At 47.8% G+C, this 6,000-nt stretch overlaps 1 protein-coding gene across 1 annotated transcript in view; it reads left to right on the top strand.

Annotated features, from left to right (window-relative positions):
* MIPEP (mitochondrial intermediate peptidase) overlaps positions 1–6,000 on the top strand; it is a 172,125-nt gene that overhangs the window by 70,597 nt on the left and 95,528 nt on the right. The gene's annotated exons all lie outside the window — the stretch shown is intronic.

Genomic DNA, 6,000 nt, shown 5'->3' with positions numbered 1-6,000 from the left:
CCAAGGAACCTGCCAGTTGGTCCTCATCAGCCTCACAGGAGGAAGGCACTGTGTCTTCATTTTCCAGATAAAGCAGCAAGTTATGTGGTAGAACAGGCAGTCAAGCCTGTCCTGATTCAAAAAAGCCTTTGCTTCTGAATATTTTTTCTCTTGATCTGAATTTTTGCGTTGTTCATAAAACTGAATTACAATGCCATATATGTTTTTAACATTTATTTAATTTATGAGACGAGAATCTTCCATCTGCTGGTTCAGTCCCCAGATGGCAATAATGGCTGGAACTGGGCTGATCAGAAACAAAGAGCTTCTTCCCAGTCCCCCACATGGTGCAGAGTCCCAAGTACATGGGCCATCTTCTGCTGCTTTCCCAGATGCATTAGCAGGGAGCTGGATCAGAAGTGGAGCAGCTATGACTTGAACCAGTGCTCATATGGGTTGCTGGTATTGAAGGTGGCAGCCTAACCTGCTGCACCACAGCGCCAGCCCCCAATACCATATTTTATAAGTGTTATTGGTATCTACGGGGTACTTCAAAGTTCACGGAAAAATGGAGTTAAAATATCAGTTTATTTTGGTGCAAAACAATTTGAAATCCATGCATAGTTTTTTCTTTTTTTTAAGATTCACCTATTTATTTGAAAGTCAGAGTTACATAGAGAGAGGAGAGGCAGAGAGAGAGAGAGAAAGAGAGAGAGAGAGAGAGGAGTGAGGAGAGAGGTCTTCCCTCCGCTAGTTCACTCCCCAGTTGGCCACGATGGCCAGAGCTGCACCGATCCGAAGCCAGGAGCCAGGAGCTTCCTCTGGGTCTCCCACGTAGGCGCAGGGGTCCAAGGACTTGGGCCATCTTCTGCTTTCGCAGGCCATAGCAGAGAGCTAGATCGGAAGTGGAGCAGCTGGGCTCAAACTGGCACCCATATGGGACGCTGGCACAGCAGGCAGCGGCTTTACCTGCTACACCACAGCGCCAGCCCCTGCATAGCTTTTTCATAATACATATTTTCCATTAACTTTTTGATGACTGCTAATATATGATGCTGTCTCAATATTCCTTCATTTTAAGATTTAGATTCCAATGATGCTTTGTAATTCTAAAAGATTTTTAAATTAAAATGAGGGGGCACTGTGGTATAGTGGGTAAAGCTGCTGACTGTGATGCCAGCATCCCATATGGGCACCAATTCAAGATCCAGGTGCTCCATTTCCTATCCAGCTCTCTGCTAATGTGCTGAGAAAGCAGCTGAAGATGACCCAAGTTCTTGGGCTCCTGCACCCACTTGGGAGACCCAGAGGAGGCTCCTGGCTCCTGGCTTGGGATCGGCACAGCTCTGGCCGTTGCGACCAGCTGGGAATGAACCAATGCATGGAAGACCTCTTTGTCTGTCTCACTCTGCCTTTCAAATAAATAAAGTAAATGTTTTTTAAGTAAATTTTAAATAAAATAAATTGTATTTCTTTGAAAGTCAGAGTTACACAGAGAGAGGAGGAGATGCAGAGAGGTCTTCCATCTGTTGGTTTACTCCCCAATTGGTCGCAACGGCCAGAGCTGTGCCAATCCCAAGCCAGGAGCCAGGAGCCTCCTCTGGGTCTCCCACTTGGGTGCAGGAGCCCAGGAACTTGGGTCATCTTCTGTTGCTTTCCCAGGCCATAGCAGAGAGCTGGATCAGAAGTGGAGCAGCCGGAACTCGAACCAGCACCCACATGGGATGCCGGTACTGCAGCTGGGAGTTTTGCCCACTACGTCAGTGCTGGCCCTGAAATAAAGTAAATCTTTAAAAAAAAAATTAAAATGAGAGATACCCAACATTAACTTAGCTATAGCTATGAACATTGTACTGTTTGCTGTCTACTTATACATTGGGAAGTATATTCTTCTCTTCTCTTAGAACCTTGATTATATAATCTTATACTAGGGGGGAGTTTCCCCTCAGAGTGTTCCTGCCTGGTACCAGGGGAAACTGTAGTCATCTTTGAATCCTAGCACCTAGATCCTTGACTAGAAAAAAAAAAAAAAAAAAAAAAACACCAAAAAACACAAAAACCCAAAACGGAAAGAAAGTAAATGAAGGAATGAACAGTTCAGAAAAATAAAACCCAGACCACGTTTATTTATAACTACTTTTCTGATTATAACTCCAGATGCATTCATTAGTTTGGTCAATAATTTCTTTTGGTGACTTGATTTTATGTAACTGTTATTGTCAGTGGCAGCATAATGGATGAGTGTCTGGATACCTAATCTGCATGAGTCTTCATGTGATCAGTTTCTGTTACTTAGATGGCATCAATAAAGTATTCGTTAGTTCCTTCTCTATCAGCCTGCAAAGAATTGCTCTGGGAATTTTATAGCCTTGGCTGATAACATAGAAACACTTCCCTCTTCAAATAATAGCCTAACCCACCCCTGGCTGCTGATTTAGAGGTTTGGGAATGATGAGGAATTTCATAATTGCTTTGTGCATGAGGGCTGTTGCGGCAGGGCCCTGGGGAGAGCCCAGCTCAGCTTGCCCGGGGCTGAAGGAGCAGCGGTACTTGAGGGACCAGGTCTTGGAGAAATACACACAAGGGGCAGTTTGCCAGCTCTCTCTCAGCAGTTCTTATCTATTTTATTAAAAATCATTTATTGAGGACATCTTCAGGACAGAGGTCCTTGGGTCAGGAAGTATTTATGACTTTCTGTTATATATACCAGTCACTGTTCTTGGGAGCCAGGAAACAGCCATGACCATGTGAGACAGCATCTCAGAACCCACAGCATTTCACTCGTAGGGGACTGAGGTTAGCCAGAGACCTGGGCATTTGTCCAGAAGGCGTGGGGCTGGAGCTGCAGGGAGAGGGGCCGGAAGGGAAAGGCACCGAGGATCCCAAACAGGAGATGGGACTGTGTCCTGAAGGAGTGAGATGGGGTGGGATGCTGTGTAAGGTTTTCTAGGCAGGCAAGTGATGTCATGACATTTTTATTTCTGGAGAACCAGCATGGTCTCAGGGAGGAAGACAGATGAGAGAGGTGTGAGACTCGGGTCTGAGAGAAGGGCATAGCTTCAGAGAGCTGCCGAGGCGTCCTGAAGAAGAAGGGCCGGCCGCGGCGCACAGCAAACAGACCCGGCCCAGTCGCCCTCTTGGGTTTGATGACATTTTGCAGGAGCTGTCCCGAGAAGCAGCCCTTGGCCCCGGAGCCAGGCTCATCTGGAGCACTCTCTGCCTGCTCTCCAGAAGTCTACACACACACACACAAACACACACGCGCACACACACACACACACACCCCACTGTTTGTTCCAGCTCTTCTGCCAGCCTGGCCCTGCCCTGGGGGGATTTTGCTGGGCATTGTCTACACTGGGCGTTGCTATCACTCCTCCTCCTGGCCACTGGTGCTCACACAACTCTGCCCCCACCCATTTTCTCATCAATCCTTGGCAAACAGCTCTCCTGGATTCCACATTTGGATTTGTGGTCTTCCTTAGCCTGTGGCAGGCCTTAAGTGAAGGGAGGGGGCTGGGAGCAGCAGGGGCCGGAGCCTGGAGAGACTTACCTGCAGGTAAGCTGCCAGGGAGAGGGAAAGGTGGAAGATGGATCCCACCCTCTGCGATCCGGGAGAGAGCCAGGCCCAGGACGAAGATGCCGTGTTGTGTGTGGAAGTGTTGATGACCCTCCTTCGTGTCTGGGAGGCCATCGGGAACACATCCCTGAAATGGGGGACTCAGGTAGACCCTGCAGACACGTGAGGCTCCTTGGCAGATAGATGGTGGTGGGAGTTCAGCGTGCTGAGGGCTGGCGAGTTGTCTAGGGAGTCCCGAGTGGCTAGGGGGAGCATCTGCAAGCTAGCCAACCTGCAGTGAGAGGGAGACTCCCAGGGAAGCAGGAGTCATGCAGAGTCGACATTTCTTTTAAAAAGCTCAGTCTTGGGCTGAAATTCACCACAGATGCTAATGCCAATTTTTAAAATATTAACCATCCTACTTAAAGAGAGTGGGTCGAGCCCCAGCTTAGGGGTGATGTAATGTCCAAAAACAGGGGAGGGCCTCCCAGTCCTGTGCTCTTACTAAATCCTGTCGTGGGAGGGACCCTTTTGACCTGGGTAGCTGCAAGAAAACGGTTGTGAGCCCCAGATCTGTCCCAAGATAGATGAGATAGGGAGAAAGCATGAAGCCTCTTTGAATTAATTCAAGTCTCACACTTGGAAGGCTGTCTGGGGGCCCTTAAGGGACTCGCAGACACAGTTTCTAAAGAATTTTAAATAATTCTGTGAGCCTGTGGAGAATGGAAAGTGTGCCCCAAAGGCAGAAATGTAAATGCTTTGAGCTTCACAAAGGACTTGCCTCTTCTTGTCACTAATTAAGACACCGGGTGGCTTGGTGTTTTCATTTTTAGGGCAGTGCTAGCTGTCAGGATCAGGAGTTAATTCCTTAAAACCCAAGCCTTTGTAAATAAATGTCACTTAAGCCCATAAGGAAAAATAACAGAATTGCATCTTTATGCTTTATTTCCTATCCTGCGATATCTCAGTGAAGAACATTTTTTTTATATCTTGAGATATATTCCAGAAAGTTCTGAGTCTATGATAATCTATGTGATTTATTTACACCTCCAAGTATTTTATCTTAACTAGAGCATAGCATGGCCAACACATTCCTTGTGGTGGAATGAGTAATTAGAGACATCTGCTTATCAGATGTGCAGGTGCCATGCAGTTAAGTATGAGATAACAAGTGCCAGAGGTACTCATCTGAGATTCAAAATTGTCTTGACAAGCTACAACATCAAGGCACAGGTAGACTTTGTTGTGAGTTGATCTTAAAGTCAATAGCACAAGTGTGGAGGGGGAGAATACGCTTGGTAGCAGCCCCAAGGCCTAAAAGCTGTGGTAGACTTGGCCTGGACCAAGAGTGATGAGATTTCCCCACAGATCTCGCCCAGGCTTAGGCTGCATTAGCAGGCTCCGGAAGGCACCGTCCCTCTGTCCTCAGTGCCCCTTGGTTCCTGCCTTTGGCGCTTGCCGGTTGCTGTGAGCACAGAATGCTTTGTAAGCAGCCCCCACTTCTGGCAGCATCACGCCCACCCTGCCTTCACCTTTCTGTGATGCAGCGTGGCTTTTCCCCCCTGTGTTTTGATCTTTAAACTACGTAGGGTCCCTTGTTACAGTATTGAATGGCGTTGTGTGTGCTGGCCCACGTCTGTTACAGAAGTCTCAGGTGCTCTTCACAGTCCCTGAAGTCTTGGGTTCTAGGCAAGGAGACAGCGCTCACCCAGCACTGCAGCTGCCAAGCACACCTCCGTGTTGCAGGCCCGGTCTGCAGACACCCTGGCAGGGTGTGGCCCAAGTGCTGTCCCTGAGTGCCACAGCACTTGAGGCCCCAGTCTTTGCTTTTTGTTTTTTCTCTCTTCACCCAGTACTGATTCATAAAGAAGCGAGATCTTTTTATCTCTGCCCTAGATTTTGATCTCTTCATGGCAGGTTTTAGATATATTTCTGAAAGTTAGCAAAAGCTCAAGACTTCTAGTTGTGCCTTTCTTTTGGCATTTCTGAGTCTCTGTGCCCATCCTGCTGTCTGAGACTCTGTGTCCCTGTGTGACAAAATTGAATTAGCCACACCCCCAAGCAGGCTGTGACTGGCTGTGTCCCCTGTTGTCTTCAGTTTCCAGTTCCCGACTCACAGCACTTGCCCCACACACACTCATGTGTCCTCACCTTCCCCTGCAGCACCCCCTCTGCCCTCAGCATATTTCGTGGAGCGGGGCTGCCAGTATTGCTTTTTTCAGTCTACTGGGCGCCTTTTGTTCCCTTGGGTCTGCCATGTTTCACAGCAGCAGTGAAGGACTGGCAGATGTCCTGAGGAGAGGCTGCTACATTTGTGTGAAATGGGAAACCATTTCACGTAGGAATTTTTTAAGAAAGTTTTTTTAAGCTTTATTTATTTATCTTAAAGAGTTAGAGAAGGAGATCTTTCATCCTCTGGCTTACTCCCAAAATGGCCACAACAGCCGGGACTGGACCAGGCTGAA

Source organism: Oryctolagus cuniculus, chromosome 9, assembly GCF_964237555.1.
Source record: "Oryctolagus cuniculus chromosome 9, mOryCun1.1, whole genome shotgun sequence".
Classification (NCBI taxonomy): Eukaryota; Metazoa; Chordata; class Mammalia; order Lagomorpha; family Leporidae; genus Oryctolagus; species Oryctolagus cuniculus.
This window is presented reverse-complemented; position numbering and strand designations above follow the sequence as displayed.